The 18,601-nt window shown below is 46.2% G+C and overlaps 1 protein-coding gene across 1 annotated transcript in view; it reads left to right on the top strand.

Moving 5' to 3' along the window:
- Positions 1-18,601, top strand: part of LOC308474485 (proteasome activator complex subunit 4) — a 201,365-nt gene that overhangs the window by 112,864 nt on the left and 69,900 nt on the right. The gene's annotated exons all lie outside the window — the stretch shown is intronic.

Raw genomic sequence — 18,601 nt, 5'->3', positions numbered from 1 at the left:
ATGAATGATTTTAGAGTGTTGTTTGTGCTGTACTTTTGTACTGTTTTATTGTTGTTAGCCGCCCTGAGCCTGGCTTCGGCTGGGGAGGGCGGGATATAAATAATTTTTATTATTATTATTATTATTATTATTATTATTATTATTATTATTATCTCGTCCTCCGTCATCCCCTTCTCCTTGTGCCCTCCGTCTTTCCCAACATCAGGGTCTTTTCCAGGGAGTCTTCTCTTCTCATGAGGTGGCCAAAGTATTGGAGCCTCAGCTTCAGGATCTGTCCTTCCAGTGAGCACTCAGGGCTGATTTCCTTCAGAATGGAGAGGTTTGATCTTCTTGCAGTCCATGGGACTCTCAAGAGTCTCCTCCAACACCATAATTCAAAAGCATCAATTCTTCGGCGATCAGCCTTCTTTATGGTCCAGCTCTCACTTCCATACATCACCACTGGGAAACTCTGTTGCATAGCTTCCTGCAAATTTTCACACACACACACACACACACACACACACACACACACACATATATATATATATGAGCCATTTTTGGCCCCACGTAGTTAACAGTGTCTGTATATACACTAACCTCGGGGAATGAACCTGCAAAGGTCTAAATTAATAGGGGTTGACTGGCCTCTTGAACCTGTCAGCAGCGGGGTCCACTCGGCTACTGCAAACATATTTACTATGTTATAATTTGGCAGCAGTCGCTGTTGTTTTGCTTCTGGCAATGCCCCTTCCACCTCATTTATCCGGTAATAAGTCTGGTGCCTAACTGTTGAAGCCTCCAGGAATTGCCTTTCATCTTTCTTCTTTAACTGCTTCAGCCAAGAACAACACTTCTGAATTACAGCACCTCCGTTTCCCACTGGCCCCAGCTTCCTCAGACATTTTGTCTGCTGATCATGCTTCTTGACGTCTTTATCATGGTGGTCAGCCAAGGTCAGGATGGGGCGGGTGGAGCTACTACCTGGATTGTGCTTCAGCCATTGGCAGCTGTACTGTGGCTGACAAATCAGAGGATTGCACTAGATAGCTCTGGTTCAAGCCCAGGGTATCAGGGCCGGCCCTATCATTAGGCAGAGTGAGCTATTTCCTTCGTTGATGGATGCTGGTGTGTGTGTGCGTGCATGGGAGCATTGAGGTGTTGTAAAGCATAGTTGTGTGTGCTGTATGGCCTATCCTGAATCCCCAAATCTAGCTTGCTCCCAGCTGGTGCCCATTGGTAGGGAGGAAGGAAGAGAGCCTACAAACAGTAGGTGGAGACATAGCAGACCCATCAATATTTCTCCAATGTAAATAGGGACATCCTAAGGAAAAGTAGTGATGCATGGAAGTGAGAGCTGATCACCAAAGAATTGATGCTTTCAAATTCTGGTGCTGGAGGAGACTCTTGAGAGTCCCATGGACTGCAAGAAGATCAAACCTATTCATTCTTAAGGAAATCAGCCCTGAGTGCTCACTGGAAGGACAGATCCTGAAGCTGAGGCTTCAATACTTTGGCCACCTCACGAGAAAAGAAGACTCCCTGGAAAAGACCCTGAAGTTGGGAAAGATGGAGGGCACAAGGAGAAGGGGACGACAGAGGACGAGATGGTTAGGTAGTGTTCTCGAAGCTACAAACATGAGTCTGACCAAACTGCGTGAAGCAGTGGAAGACAGGAGGGCCTGGCGTGCTCTGGTCCATGGGGTCACGAAGAGTCGGACACGACTAAATGACTAAACAATAACAAAGGAAAAGTGAGACATTCCGGGATCAAATCAGAAACCAGGACGGCTTCTCTAAATCAGGGACGTCCCTGGAAAATAGGGACACCTGGAGGGTCTGCCATAGCCAATGACAAGTGTTCTGAACCGCAGGCCAAAGGTGAACTTGTGGGAGTGGTCTGGTGCAGGTAAACCAAAGGAGGATGTCAAAAAGGGCAGAGTGATCTGTTCTAGCGATTTATGATCAGATGGTGTAAGCTTGCCATGAATCAGTTTGCAGGGCCTCGCTGCCATTACAGACGCAGGATGCAACCCACACCAGTGAAAGCTTGCCATGACTTGTCCATGCCCAAGCAAATGTTCATACAGCCAAGGCTTTTATTCAGACGGAACTCAGCGGAACTCAGTTCTGGCGCCCCTCAGGTGGGCACTATTGCCATTCTAAGAGATCGAAGTTCATGGTGAGTTCCGGAACCTCTTTTTCTAGAAAAATAGCACTGCATACTGCCTTTATGCGCAAAGCTGCACACATCAGTTTGCCCAGAACCTCCTATGACACCTGGTAGGTGAGGCCACAGGTGGCAACCATCCACCTCTTCCTCTCTCTGGGCTGAGAGCCCAGCACCCCAAGGTCCACAGAGAAGCACAGCAACAAAGCAAGCCCATTAGCATATATCAAATCAAGGGAATGTAAACATATACGGTGGTACCTTGGGTTACATACGCTTCAGGTTACATACGCTTCAGGTTACAGACTCCACTAACCCAGAAATAGTGCTTCAGGTTAAGAACTTTGCTTCAGGATGAGAATAGAAATCGTGCTCCAGCGGCGTGGCAGCAGCAGGAAGCCCCATTAGCTAAAGTGGTGCTTCAGGTTAAGAACAGTTTCAGGTTAAGTACAGACCTCCGGAACGAATTAAGTACTTAACCTGAGGTACCACTGTATTGAGCTCATTCTCACAACAAATACCAATTAGTCTGGGGGTTATCTTGACTACCAAGATGGTGTTCACAGGCCTTCCAGAACATTTTATTTTGGTTTGACAGACAGGCAGAGCCAACTAAGTCTAGATTTGTCCCCTCCTCTTGCCTGCTAATAATGGTAATAATAATAATAATAATTTATTTGTACCCCTCCCTCCTCGGCTGAAGCCGGGCTTAGTTGTGCAAGGAAGACCAAGGAAGAGGCAGTTGACAGGCAAGCAACCCCACGGGCTGGCACACTCTCCAACATTCCTCAGATGAAAATAGAGGCATTTCTTACTCCTCCTCCACTGACCCTCCTCAACTCCCCGTATTTTGTTATCCCCCATCAAAGCATTTACTGTCGAGTGCCACCCCCACTACACCATTGAAGTGAATGGAGAATTGCTTCCCAGTCACTAGGAACTTAGCAGTGAAACTGACTAGGCCAGACCAATCAATTTAATTCCTCCTTTGAAGTGAATTGGGGGGGGGGGGGGAGGATCAGGCATATGCAGATAAGAGCTGCTGGGATTTGAAATTGCACAAACACCCCCATCCTGCCAGCTAATATTTTCATCTTTGCATCTAGGCTCACAGTTTCCAGATGGAGACGTGAAGGAATAATTTTCATTTCATTTCTGAAAGGTGTCTCTGTGTTACCCAAGTCCCACCATTATACAGGCCTGCTTTTTACCTATGCTAATTATTTCCCACTTAGCCCTCGTATAAAAAGTTCCAAATAAATGCAAAACAAAAAGGCAAAAAATGATTTGCATTCACAATTAGATCGCAATCAAGGCTAATTGTAAAAGGGCGACTTTCTGCAAACACAGGGGGAAAAAATGAAATTCAAATGCACTTTAATTGATTTTCTCTCTCACACAGCATTCAACGTTGGAGTATTACCTCTTTCCCGCATTACCCCCTCTTAAGCTGCTTTCCAAATAAGATTATTGTATGTTAGAGAAAGGAGGTGAAAACCTGCCGTGTTGGTTTGATTTGATTTGTTCAGGATCTTGAACTAAAACCTTTTCAGCAGAGGAAGTGTATCGGCGGCTTTCGGTTTCCTGGTGGGAAGTGTGTTTACGATGCCTGGTTCATTGCGTTAAACGACCAAACAGATAAACTGAAATTAAAATGCACTAGAATGGATGGCTCAGAGGAGACTGTGGAAGATACCGCAGGCTTTCCCCCTCAGTAACTGGAGAAATATTTTAACGGCTGCTTTCATTGCGGCCTCTGGCGAAATCTCAGATGGCAGGGGAGACACTCAAAAATGGCAAGGGGAGTGGAGTGGGAATTTGTTTTCCTTTTACGTATGAGTGCTTGCATCTTGGGAAGACGGAAGCTCTTTGGGTGGGTGGTTCTCAGGCAAGTTACCTTTGCAGGTGTGTAGCTTGGAAGCTCCAGAATTGAAGCCTTTCCACCCTGCTAGGCTGTGGGATGGAAGAATCAGCTGCAGTCAAACACAACATTGCTAGAGTAGACATGTTGTCTTAGTCCTCCAGCCGGAACGTCCTGCTTTCCAGGACTGAGACAAAACTTCCTATGTGTAACTTGAGATGGGCCTGAAGTAGAAAGAACCAGAACCACAGACTGGCGACCATCTTGTCTCTCATGTCTCTATCGATGCCATCTTAACAACAGCACTACTAAGATGCACCCTTGGCTCCAGGCCAAGAGAAGAATGGGTGGGGTATAAATAAATTATTATTATTATTATTATTATTATTATTATTATTATTATTTATATAGGGGGGGCTTTCTCCCATAAGGAGATAGCCACCACATTTAAACTATGTTCTAACCTTTTAAGTCTGCCTTCTGGGAACCTTTGTGTGAACAGATGATTACTTGTGAGTAAACGTTTTATACTTTACAGAAGACTGTGTAGTGTCTTACTTTAGGAGGGATTAAACGGGGGAAATACCAGGAAATATTTACAGAGACTCTAACGAGTCTGAGCAAGCTATCTGCTGTGTGTGTGTTTAAAAAGGGGGAATGTTAACTCTGCTGATTTTGTTGAACTTGTAAAGACAAGCTGGGATAGGATATCTTAGACAATATATCCTCCCCCGCATCCCTAAACATTCCCACATAGGCGAGGGCAGGGCTCCTCTCTGCTCCAGCCTCAAAACAGAAGCCTGGCTGTAAATCCAGGATGTCCTGCTAAAAATGGGGCAATTGGAGGGTTTGGGGGTGTTAAAGTTTGTGAGTCGTAAATCCTTTGACCCACTGAGTCTGCTGCAACGGGCCTGTAATGAATTTGACTTATTGCCACTCCGACAAACTTCCAATGGCGCCCACACGCTTCCACTCGCGCGCTGCCACTCTTCTCAGTTGCCGGATGATAGCAGAGTTCACACGCAGCGTAAAATGGCTTGTCTGTGTCGACGTGGTGTCTCCAATAACTCAGCTCAACACCAGTGCTTCTATTCTAACACTTTATTTAGAAGCATACAAAAACAGAAAAGAAAAACCTACAGAATCTAGCTGCATGCTTGCCACTTTCTGTCTCTAACAAAAACGAAACTACCTTGCTCACATACTCAGACAGACTGCTCTCCAGAGAGAGCTCAGCCCCCACAGAGCACAGATCAAAGGAAAATGCCCGGGTCATGTGGGCAATGCACCCAGTTTATCAGAACGCTTCTGGAGTGTTAACTCTTGGCTGTCCAGAACCACAACAGGGGTACTGAATACTTGTGTGTGGAGGTCCCCAAGCCACCCCTCAAAATAATTCACAAATCACACATAATTTTTGTTTAAGGTTTTTGGCATAATTTTGGCCACAACTTTATTAAAATACATAATCTGTGAGTGGTTGCTTAGGCATTGGTTATGAGTATCTGTCCCCCCGCCTGGGACAGAACTGACTTTCCGAACTCCCTCGGAAGCCAGTGAAGGGAAAACAATATTGGGGAGCAATGGAGCTGAGTCACAGGCCCTCACCGCTCACCCAACCTGCTCCCCAAGGCTTGCCGGCCCTGGTCCCATTTCAGGGATTGGACGAAATCGTGGCAAGCCCCTGGATTCCTTTAATGGAATTCCCTTCCACACCACCATTGGAGGGGCAGGCCCAGCCTATCCTTACCCCTCCTCCACCAATTTTTATAACCAATGCCTAACCACAACCTTACAAGTTGTGATGAATTGCTAAGTAATAGGCAAAAACCAGATGGCACCAGCCAATCAGCCAAATGGACAAAATTCCTACTAGGCCCCTACCCCAACGGCAGACGACCCCATGACAGGCCTAGCAAGGTCAACCGGAACTCAGGGCGGGTGGGCGGGTGATCTGATGCACTCAGCGAAAGAGAAAGCAAAAGCTGAGTGCCCCCAATATTTAAAGCCTTTGGTCCCATCCACCAAATTGCAACATGCAATTTGCCCCAGCAACCCGGCCATCCAATCGTTGCCCCAGGCCATCACCATTTTACTTGCCTGGCAACAGAGGGCTGGCCTGGCAGACCCCACCGCAACACGTGCTCTCATTTCAGGGAGAACACACTATGTCTGTTATTAAGAGGCCCAAATGTTATTCAGGGGCCTTTTACTGTTTTCATCTGGTTCACCAACTATGGCTGCTCCTTGACCACTGTAGTCCATGTGTTGGTAACCTTGAGGCTGGGCAACTGTAGTGCGCTCTGTGTGGGGCTGCCCTTGGGTCTGGTTCAGAAGCTCCAGCTGGCACAGAATATGGCGGCCAGATTGTTGATGGGAGCTTCTGGTTGAGAACATGCGACACCATCATTGAAACAGCTGCACTGGCTGTCCAGGTTCAAGCGTCTTGTATTGATTTACAAAGCCCTAACTACTTGGGTCCAGGGTACCTCAGGGATTTCCTGAACCCTTATATCTCAGAGCTCCGTTGGTTATTCCCTGGGTTGGTGAGGCCCATTTGGCCACAGTGAGAAACAGAGCCTTTTATGCCATCGGTCCAGTCCAGTGGAATAATCTACCAAGAGGGATTCAGCAAGCAACTTCGGTGCCTGCTTTTAAATGCCTGATGAAAACTTTTCTATTCTTTTGCAGGCAACTAAGAAGACATCCTTCAGCAATAGTTAATTGATGTCTTATTTTAATTACCTTTAGGGTTTTTATTGGATGGGTTTTTGTGTGGACAGGCAGAGTCCCCAGATCCCGAGAGCCCCCCCGTCATGTAGAATAACGACTCAAGACAACGTGCTATGGGATTAAACTGGCCACAACTTTATTAAATTTCAAATGTGGGTAGACCTTGGCTCAGGCATTGGGCGTTCTCCCTCCCCAGTCCCCAGCCGGGGACCTAGGGAACATCAGGGTTATCCTGTGGGGGGGGGATGGGCCAGCTCTGGAGAACATATGTTCAAGCAGAGATAGCTGCCCCCGTTACGCCGCCGCCGCAGGGGAGAGCAATGACGACCTTTCGGCGTACGGTCAAAGCCTCCCTTCAGAAACCCCTTTAACGGGGAACCCTGGTATCGCCGCCGCAAAGAGGAAGATGGACTAAAGGATTCCGCCCAAGGCCTGATACCGCCAAAGTTGTGACATTTTGCTACGGGAAAGGCGAAACCTGCCAATGCAGGGAAATTCCTTTCTGGCCCTTTAACAGCGACCTTAACGTAGCAGCGCCCGCATACCTGTGAAGAAAAGTTAACCTGCAAAACCTGTGAAGGAATGTTAACCTGCAAAATAAGACATTAACTGAGGGTGGGTAGGGTGGGAGAAGCTCTGGAGCCAAGTGAGGATTCCCAGGTAAGATCCTACCTCTATTGTGAGGGCAGGTAATCCCTCCTCTACCTGGCCTGGTCTCCTTGGCAACGCTTCCCCCAGGTGGGATTGGATAACTGACTGAAGTAGGCGGAGACCTCCAGGTATCCCACCTGAGGGAAGGCAAAGCCAAGCCTATGCTGATGGAGCCACTCCAGATCCAGGGGCTGCGAGCGTCCACGCAAAGGGCACCCCCCGTTTTAAGCGGGGAGCGGTCATTGTGTGTGTGTGTGTGTGTGTGTGTGTGTAAACCTCTTTGAGATTTTTCTGTGGCATAGCAATATGCAAAGTATTTTTGTAGATAGATATCTGCCTCGCCCGCCCCTGGCTCCACCACCTCAGGACTGAAATTTCTGTCACACGGCAAAGAGTTAGGAGTGCACTGCGCACGCTCCTGTGGGAATTACACATATGTGGCAGCTCCACACAAACAGGGAGGAATGACCAAGGTCTTCCATTGCTGAGAATCAGAGACAAAAAAAAAGGTGGGGGAAATTCACAGAATTTTCCAGAAAGAGCTGACAAGGAAAAGAAAGAGGACTGAATTTTCTGCTCAGCTCAGTTCTGCTTCCCTGCCCAGCCTTGGTCTGACCTTACACCATTTTTCCTTTAAGAAAGTGAGGCGTGGTGACCACTGCTGGCCACTGTTATGCTGTGCACAGGCACCAACCTTAGGGGGCCCTGGTGCCTAGGCTCCCACAATTTTTTTGCGGGCGCTCAGCACCCACGGCTCTGACATGAATTCCAGTTTCTACCGGAAGTTGCGTCGGGAGGCCGGACGTGACCTCCCAGGCAACTTCTGAGGCCCTACGAAGCCACCGACTTGATTTCCAGTAGAAAAACAGAAGTTGCGTCGGAGGTCTTGGAAGCTCTGCTGTGGTACGCCAACGTAATGTTACATCATGGGTGCCATTGGGCACTCATAATCTGGAGCCCAAGTTGGCGCTCTTGAGGCTGTGGGCTTCCAATTGGAACATGTGGAAGCCAAGAACGGGGTCTTGGGTGTTAGAATTCCTGCTCCATGATTGCAGTCATGGGATTTTTGTCTATCACATGACTATGTATGTTTTGACTCCACAGAGTGGGAAGTGACGGAGACAGGATGTTTGTGTTACTGTGTTCGGTGAAGTGGGACTATTGTCCTTTGTTCTTGCTCTCTTTGCTGTCTGATGCTAGAGAGAGAGGGAGCCATGTTGCAGTGCTCCGTGTGTGTTTATATGTAAATAAAGTAGATTAGCCAAAAAGCTGAGTTGCTGAAGTCTGTTACGCAACTGCGCAAACTCTGCGGATCCCTAAGTGTGCTGGTGTCTGTTGGCATCAGTTGCTGTGATGTTTGGGCTGAAGAAAGCTTTTGAAGCTCCCAAACGATTGACCAGGGGGGAGAGAACATGCCAGTTGGGCATGTGTCTCTGCCAGGGTCCTACTCGAGTGTAGGGCGAGCTCCTGACATTGACGTCCAGGCGGCCCAGGACCTCCATACACACTGCCAGGGCTTGCACCCCAGGAAAGTCACTTTGGGGCAGCTAATGCAACAGTTTGACTTTACCCCCCGGAGGCGCACTCCATTGTCTCTTGAGAGAGAGACGGGTGCCAACAATATATATTTAAATATACAATTCTTCATTAAAAATCACAATGCAGTTTAGAGCCAGTGAATGCCAATATAATAATACCCCCCCCGTGCATTACACAGTAAATGCAGCAACAACCACCATAGCTAGACAATTCTCCATGGCTGTCGGGTGTGTGTGTGTGTGCTGGGCTTTGTGCTTTCAATGTAGAAGGAAAAGGTCAAACTTTGAGGTGCGTATGCTCAGAAAGGTTTGCTGTATGTTCAGAGGGCTTCCTAGATTCTTCTTTCTCACACACTGGTTGCTGTGGAGACGAGGCCTAGTTGGGAATGACTGAATTTTAAACCCATAACTGCTTCCACCCCGCTTTTGAAATATGTATAAATGGCTTAACAAAAGTAAACAAATCTCCTAAGTGGTGAACAGAAAATCATTTAAAATAATTATAAGTAATACCCTGAAAAAATAAAAATAAAACATGTATGCAAAACTAAATTATATGTCTGAGTGGACTTTTAAGAATAATAAAAAAGTATTCTAGCAGGCGTCTAAGATGGAAGAGTGACCATATGGATGGAAAAAACTATCGATTTCAGTTTCTCAGTTTCTCATTTTCCCAGTTGAATCCTCCACATTTTTGCATCAGTTTGCATTATTTTTTAAGAAAAGCATCTTCATGGAAATTCACCAGCATTTTACAACAAATTTCTCCTAATACACATATCTTTGTATGCAATTGTGCGTGATATGCATGTGCTTTGCAAGCAGTTTCCCAAATGCAATGTATTTTACATGTTATATTCATTTTTATGCATTCTTTCCACTCCTCCTGACATATATGTTTATGGACACACTCTTTTGCTGGAGAGCTGCATCAAAAAAATTCAGAAAAGAGTCAATTTCAAAGGATAGCTGTTCTTCGCTTTGCATAGTGCTTCAGGAAGTACAGATTTGGTAGGTTCCCATTAAGATCTGAACCAAACTAATTTTCTCCTCCATTCCTACTCAACGCCTGCTTTATGTTAGCAGGGAGTTCCTAAAAGATCAACTCCTTGCAATATTATTATTATTATTATTATTATTATTATTATTAATTATTAAATTTATATACCACCCCCCATCTGTATATCTTAGAGCGATTCACAAGATGCGGAATGAACATTATATGGCCACGAAACCTGCATGTTCAGAGGCAGTCTACCTCCCAGTACAAAATGCTGGGATAAACCTTAAGGGACGACTATTACTTTTGAATTTCAAGTCTAACAGCGGTTGAAAATATGACAACTTGACTAAGGCTGCATAAACAATTACAGCACCCAGCCAAAAAAACTTGAGAACTGTACTCCATCCTTCACAGTTCCCAGAATCCGTAATGAACTATAGTTTTTAGGATTTTTGGGGGGGAACCTTTAGCCATTCAGATGATGTTGCACTCCAGTTCCATCAGCCTTAACCAGCATGACCAATAGTTAGAGTTGATGGGAGTTCGGGTCCTACAACATCAGTTCACCATCCTCACAGGTTCCCCACCCCCAAATTAGGCAGACCTTGGTCTGACCCAGAAAGGCAATTTGTATGTGTGTGTTGGCAGGCTAATATCCCACATATTTTGTTACATGGGATTTTATTCCACCGCTGAATTTTAATTGGCATTTAGTCAACCACAGCTGCTCTTCAATGCGCGGATTTGTTTTTTATTTTTGCTATTTTCAGCGTTGTCTTCCTCCTGCAGTCGGCTTTGTTAGAGACGAGCAAGAGAAACTCAAAACATATTTATGAACGTGAGCTATATTTGTGGCAATCAAATTATTCTGTCTTTTAAAATGTATTTATACCTTTATCTAGTCTGCCTCTCAAGCTATTAAGTTAGCGTGTCATCAAAATTTCATGTGCTATGCATATTTATTGTTTCTTATATTTAAAAAGTTGGTCTTCATCCTATTGTTTTTGTTTTTTTTTTTTTAAAAACAGATTAAATTTTAATGAGTTATTTCTGCCCCCCCCCATGGAACTTTTGTTACCAAATTCTTTTACAGAAATCTGGTTTAAGTTTGCATAATGCAAATGGATTCCTGAACACCCATATTTCACTATCCTTATTCATTGAGACTTTAACCTGTAAGCACTTGAGGCAGGTAGTGTTTTTTTTATGCAAATGTTCAAGCTGAATAATGACAGTCATGTTTATGAATGATGGGAGGGCTGGCGTAAAAAAAATAAAAGTGCTGCCACAAAATATTAAATATGGAGGTTTGGCTGTTTCGGAGATTATAAATCGTCAGCCTTATGAAATGGTACCTCCTTGCACTCTTTGAGTGGTTTGCAAAATGTAAGAAGGGAAAGAGTATAAAATAAGAGAGATCTGGTGGATCACAGCAAGGACCTGGCTTGTCCAGGAATGGGGAACCTGCTGTTGATTGCAGTATATTTACAATGCAGTCAAACCAACAATGCATGTTTGCTAGATAGGCACATGATAGGAGCTGAAGCTCACAGCATTTTCCTGTAAAATTGCTAGAGAGAACTCTGACAGGTAGGGGGGGGAGTTGTTTAGTCGTGTCCGACTCTTTGTGACCCCATAGACCAGAGCATGCAAGGCACTCCTGTCTTCCACTGCCTCCCGCAGTTTGGTCAAGCTCATGTTGGTAGCTTCGAGAACACTGTCCAACCATCTGGTCCTCTGTCTTCCCTTCTCCTAGTACCCTCAATCTTTCCCAGCATCAGGGTCTTTTCCAGGGAGTCTTCTCTTCCTTCTCATGAGGTGGCCAAAGTATTGGAGCCTCAGCTTCAGGATCTGTCCTTCCAGTGAGCACTCAAGGCTGATTGCCTTCAAAATGGATAGGCTTGATCTTCTTGCAGTCCATGGGACTCTCAAGAGTCTCCTGCAGCACCATAATTCAAAGCATCCATTCTTCAGCGATCAGCCTTCTTTATGGTCCAGCTCTCATTTCCATACATCACTACTGGGAAAACCATAGCTTTAACTATACGGACCTTCTTCTCACCTGGCTGGGTGCTTCCTCTTTGGTCTTTGACCTTGTTCCAGCAATGTGGAACACATGCTAAATCTGAGACACTGCTCAGACTCCATCTTGTGCTAGACTAAAGCATGTATTAGTATAACTGAATTACCATTTTAAGCCTGCCTGAACAAAGCTGCTGTGTCTGTTATCCTTCAGCCAGAAACACCGAGTGGGTAAATGTCATTTTTACCTTTTACAAGACTGCTTGTGTGATTATTGTTCTAAAGGGGAAATACCAGGAGAATCCAGTCTGCCTTAAAGCGTTCTGGATTACTTAAACCAAACGGCTAAAACTAGCCTACCTAAGAGTCCCTTTTAAGCTGCAAAGGGCTATGGCCTTCTGCTGAACTCACAAACGTGAGGTAGGAAGGATAATATTGAATAAATATATCCTCTCCTGGCATCTATACGCATTCTTACACTCCCAACATCCCTGACCACAACATCTGCAGGGCACCATGCCGTCTACCCTGATATAGATCAAAATTTTAAAGTTAAAGAGACGTTCAATTGCAAGTTTTGAATGAACATTGGATATTTTTACACTTACACCCCAGCTTTTCTCCATGGTGTTAAAGGCAGTGCACATGGTTCACTGGTTTATCCCCCCCCCCCAAAAAAAACATCCTTCTGAGGTAAGTTAGGCTGAGAGGCAGTGGCTGCCCAAAATCACCCAGTGAGCTTCATGGCCAAGTAGGGATCACAACCTTTGCCTCCCAGTTCCAAGTCCAGATCTCTAACCACTACACCGTGCTGCTTGGCCTGACTCAGCTGGAAGCAGCTCTGCTCCTGAATGGAGTTTGGAATAGGGGTGACCTATGCAAGCTTAAAAGGGACTCGGGTGGCGCTGTGGGTTAAACCACCGAGCCTAGGACTTGCCAATCAGAAGGTCGGTGGTTTGAATTCCCGTGACGGGGTGAGCTCCTGATGCTCGGTCCCTGCTCCTGCCAACCTAGCAGTTTGAAAGCACGTCAAAGTACAAGTAGATAAATAGGTACCACTCCGGCAGGAAGGTAAACAGCGTTTCCGTGCACTGCTCTGGTTCGCCAGAAGCAGCTTAGTCATGCTGGCCACATGACCCAGAAGCTGTAGCCGGCTCCCTTGGCCAATAAAGCGAGATGAGCGCCACAACCCCAGAGTCGGCCACGACTGGACCTAATGGTCAGGGGTCCCTTTACCTTTTTATGCAAGCTTAACTCACTTAGGATTGCTCTGCCTTTGCCCTCTTGACCCATGGACGTTGCTTTTCCCATGGCATCGCTTTACCAACACAAGACGCCTTCGCTGATACATATTATTCTCTATGACCTGAAAGCTCCTGAAATGCCAGTTTTTAAAGGCTTCTTTTTTTATTATAGCAAAGGGGAAAGCCGGTGCAGCAAAGAGGTCAGCGCTGATTTTAGGGTACAATATTCTGATCTCTGTTATGAAATCCATTCTGCCACTTTGCTTTCAGGCACATGGCTTGGCGTGTCAATCAGCTTTATGAAGACTTATCTTCCTTCCAGAGCGGCCCAGAAACCTTTGAAATTGCTGGCTGAGAAAATACCTCACCCAAGGTAATAATCTAAGTAATAGACCAAAGCTTGGCATTCTCCTTAGAAACCTCCAGTAATTTCCTTTGGCTCCCGGGAAAAATTGCTCCTATTCTTCGGCACCGAGTGAGGAAATATTCTAAACTTCTGCCGGATTGAAATGTCAAAAGTTCCCTTCTCTCTTGGTGGGGTTGGGTCAAGCTTCTGTTGAAAGCCAGTGAGGTTTCTTGCTCTGGAAGGTGGTTCGAGTGATCTCTTAAGGATCATTCAGCCACACCACAACCCTATTACGCTGCTTGCAGAGAAACCGCTTAAAGACTTACCGTATTTTTCGCACCATAAGACGCACCTGACCATAAGACGTGCCTAGTTTTTAGAGGAGGAAAACAAGAAAAAAATATTCTGAACAAAACAGTGGATGTATGACTTTTGTGCTTCATGCTGTGGCCACAGACATGTGATCTGATGGTGAATTTGGGGTGACCCAATGCAAAAATCCTGAGGATCCATGGGCTTTTAACTCCCCCCCTCCCAGGCAGCCTCTGCTAGCGTCCCTTATCCTTCTCCCGATCCCACCGATCAGCTGCTTCCTTTCAACACTCCCTTCCCTCTTGTTTCCCTTAGTGTCTTTTCCTTAGCTGAAGCAGTTTTTTGCTCCTCCCTTTCTTCTAATTTCTCTCCTTATTGCTTTAGTCTTCTTGTTTTCCCCCTTTGCAAGTTTGCTGCCTTTACCTCCCCCTGTCCCAGGCAGCCTTCTTTATCTCTAGCATCCCTTATCTCTCTCCCCGATTGGCAAACAATCAGTGGCTTTGTTTCAAAGAAGAAGAAGAAGAAAAAAAGCATGATCTGCTTTTTGCCCCTGTGCAATTCAGCTCTGGGGACCACGCATTCGCTCCATAAGACGCACAGACATTTCCCCTTACTTTTTAGGAAGAAAAAAAGTGTCTTATGGAGCGAAAAATACGGTAGCTTAGCTGCCGACTCTGTTTAGCTCGGGAGATTCCCTTTGGCTGGGAGGATGGGCCTTTGCATGACTAAAGAGAGGGCCAAGTACAGGTGACTTGTTGCCTTAGCAGCTGATGGTTGGTGATCGTCCTGGATAGGTGCATGTCTTTCCCCACCTCCTTCCCTGGCTAGAGGTGATATCACTGAACGGTGTGCATAAGAGGACAATAGATTGGCAGTCCCAGGACTGAGTCCTAAGGTAAGGTTACCAGATTTTTTTCAAAGAATCCAGGGACACTTCTTTTTTTTTTTTTTGAAAAGAGAGAAAAAAGTTATTTTGAAAAGATCATTTTTAAAGAAAATTAAGAAGTAATATCTTCTCTTCTGTGGTCTCCTCTGTCATGCAGCCTTCCTCTGGGCCTGATCTCTTGGAGCGCTATCCGCTGTGGAATAGGCTCAGATTGGGCCTGGGCTCAGTCATGTGTCCTTGCCCTCCCGGTAATCTCCTACCTCTCTTCCTCAGTGGCGGCGGCAGCGCTGCAAGGTCAGGGCTCCCCTCTTTTTTCTCCTTCCTCGTTCTCTCTCTTCCTTCTCCTTCTCCCTGTGTCAGCTCTGGGGTTTTTACTGACCCTGGAGCTTCACTTGGCAGTCGGCTGGGTGGCCAGGCGCTCTCACTCCCGGCTTGATTTGGGTCAGCGGTTCCCCCAGTTGGCACACCAGGCGTCCCTGGTTGGCTCTGGCTGGCTTCAGGAGCTGCTCGCTGCCGTGGTGCCCACCATTTTGCCTCACCAGAAGTCCCCATATGATGTGTCTTGTGCCGTTGAACCAATCACGCAACATTCATTCCCTACTAATAAATCTACAACACTTAAAATCTGGGGACATTAAATGAAATCTAGGGACATTCTGGGGATGGATTTTGGCCAGGGACAGATTGTAAATCCAGGGACTGTACCCGGGAAATGGGGACACCTGGTAACCATATCTTAAGGGCTCCTGCAGTTGATCTGTCCCTCACAGAGCTACAGTGTCCAGAGTGGTTTAACAATAGATAATTCTTCCTAGGGAATGCTGGGAATTTTAGCTTTGTGAAGGTGATAGGGATCCCCTAACAACTCTCAGCACCATTAACAAACTAGCGGTCCCAGGATTCTTTGGGGGATGCCTTGACTGTAAAAGGGGGATAATAGTCCCGTAAATGTATGGTTCAGAAAACAAGCTTGCTCCATATTCCATGGGACAAATATATTTAGGGCTGTCACATGGAAGATGGAGAAAGCTTGTTTTCTCCTGCCCTGGAGGGTAGGACTCGAACCAATGGTTTCAAGTTACAAGAAAGGAGATTCCGACTAAACACTGGGAATAATTTTTCGACAGTAAAGGTTATTTGATGGTGGAACAGACTCCGTCAGAAGATGTTGGATTCTCATCCCTTGAAGGTTTCTAAGCAAGAGGTTGGATGGCCATCTGTCATGGGTGCTTTAGCTGAAATTTCTGGATTGTAGGGGTTTGGGTCTAGATGATCCTCAGTTTCCCTTCCAACTCTATGATTTTAGGATTCAGATGTGGCCTCAGTGTTCTGAAGTATAAAAAGGTAAAGGTACCCCTGACTGTTAAGTCCAGTCGTGGATGACTCTGGGGTTGTGGTGCTCATCTCGCTTTACTGGCTGAGGGAGCCGGTGTTTGTTCACAGACAGCTTCTGTGTCATGTGGCCAGCATGACTAAGCCGCTTCTGGCGAGCCAGAGCAGGGCACAGAAACGCCGTTTACCTTCCCGCCGGAGTGGTACCTATTTATCTACTTGCACTTTGACGTGCTTTTGAACTGCTAGGTTGGCAGGAGCAGGGACCGAGCAAAAGGAGCTCACCCCGTCGAGGGATTTGAACCGCCGACCTTCTGATCGGCAAGTCCTAGGCTCTGTGGTTTAACCCACAGCGCCACCCACATCCCGAGTCTCAAGTGAAGATGCCTCAAAAGAAATGGTTCTGTGGTTTAGACCATAGTGCCACCAGTAATTTAGGATCTCAGGACATTATCACAAACCAAAATATGCCTGGGTGACTTTAAAATATCCGCATGGCTTCTGCTGATCCTGGCTGGTTTACTTTGTGCTCTCTTATTTCCTTCTTTAATGTTATATATATGTCCAGGATGTTTTTTGTGCATTTTGTGCATTTCAATCACAGAGAAGTATGCTACAAAGTGTGACCAGCTGAGATGTTTCATGGTGAAACGGAGTCTTAACTATAAAAATATCCAAAGCCAGTCCTTTGCTGTCCCATGAAAGGGTTTAACATCCCTCTCTCGTGGAGGAAGAAGTTCGCATTCACCGAGGTGCACAGATAAGATGCGATCAGATGGTGACATCGAGCCTTTAACGGCTAGGAAACAATTAAAGGGGTGGGGTGTGTGGGGAAGCAAGATCTGGGCTTTTAGAATCTGATCATGGCGATAATGAGTCTGCTGAGGTTTGCACTGAAAATTCCTGAGTTGAAGTAAGTGCTTTTGGCCAGGACTTGGTATTGATTCACCCCTCCTGCTCTCCCCCCCCCCATAGGAGCAAATGCATCTATTGAGCCTGCTCAGAGTCACAAAACTTAGTGCCAGACCCTTAGCTTCCGCTAATTCCATCTGGAAAGCCAGATCAAATAGCAGGATTTTCAAAATGGACCTCTTCGTATGGCTTGCATTAAACAGAAAGGCGGGCAAGGGTAAGGATGGTCGAAACACAACGTTCCAGCATTGCAAAGAGAGTCCAGGGTGATGCTTGATGTCAACAAGCCAGCCAGTGGGTTGAAAACGTCACCTTTTTATAACTGAGGTGAGGAATGAGCAAGCCTAGTCTCCCTGACACCACAGCAAATGTGTTGTCGTAAGATCAGTATTTAGTCTATGAAAGGAGCGGTGAGAAGCCTCAGCCTTGGGGGCTAAATGTGGCCTCTCTATGTGGCCCTTGAGACTCCCTGCAGGTCACCCTCTCCCCCTCCCCAGCCCCACCGTCTCCCCACAGGCCCTGCCCCTCACCACCCCTGCTTTAACAAAATGGCTGGTGGGATCAGGAATGATGGGAGTTGTAGTCTAATAGCATCTGGAGGGCACCAAGCTTACCTTCCCACCAGCTTTGACAACCAGACCTTGGAAGGCTATGGACTCTCTTTCACTGGAGGTTTTAAAGCAGAGGTTGGATGGCCATCTGTCAAGGATTCTTTAGCTGTGATTCCTGCATAGTAGAAGGTGGACTAGAAGATCCTTGGAGGTTCCCTTTCAGCTCTACAATTCTAGGAGCTCTTCGTATCCACAGCTTTCTGTGCAATCTACTTAGCACATTGGCCAGTCTAATTACGCCTTCAATCTTCTCTGATACTCCAAACTTTTTGGTTGGTCCTGCCAATCAGAAGGTTGGCGGTTCGAATTTCCACGATGGGGTGAGCTCCCGTTGCTCGGTCCCTTCTCCTGCCAACCTAGCAGTTTGAAAGCACGTCAAAGTGCAAGTAGATAAATAGGTACCACTCAGGCCGGAAGGTAAATGTCGTTTCTATGTGTTGCTCTGGTTCGCCAGAAGTGGCTTAGTCATGCTGGCCACATGACCCAGAAGCTGTACGCCAGCTCCCTCGGCCAATAAAGTGAGATGAGCGCCACAACCCCAGAGTTGGCCACGACTGAACCTAATGGTCAGGGGTCCCTTTACCTTTTTAATACAGTGGTACCACGGGTTACAGACGCTTCAGGTTACACATGCTTCAGGTTACAGACTCCGCTAACCCAGAAATAGTACCTCGGGTTAAAAAATTTGCTTCAGGATGAGAACAGAAATCGCGCGGCAGCGGGAGGCCCCATTAGCTAAGGTGGTACCTCAGGTTAAGAACAGTTTCAGGTTAAGAACGGACCTCCAGAACAAATTAAGTTCTTAACCCGAGGTACCACTGTAAAGCTATTTCCCCACTGTCTTTCACTTGATACATTCTCTTCTAAGTGTCGTAAAAACGAGCACATTTCTTCCAGCTTCAATTTAGATTATTTTCCCTCCCTTGCTGTTTATTTCTGCATTTACTTCTGTTTATTATTGTATTTATCAATGTGCGTGCCTGTGATGTTCCTGCTTTTAT

Source organism: Podarcis pityusensis, assembly GCF_964106645.2.
Source record: "Podarcis pityusensis genome assembly, chromosome: 3".
In the NCBI taxonomy this organism is placed as follows: Eukaryota; Metazoa; Chordata; class Lepidosauria; order Squamata; family Lacertidae; genus Podarcis; species Podarcis pityusensis.
This window is presented reverse-complemented; position numbering and strand designations above follow the sequence as displayed.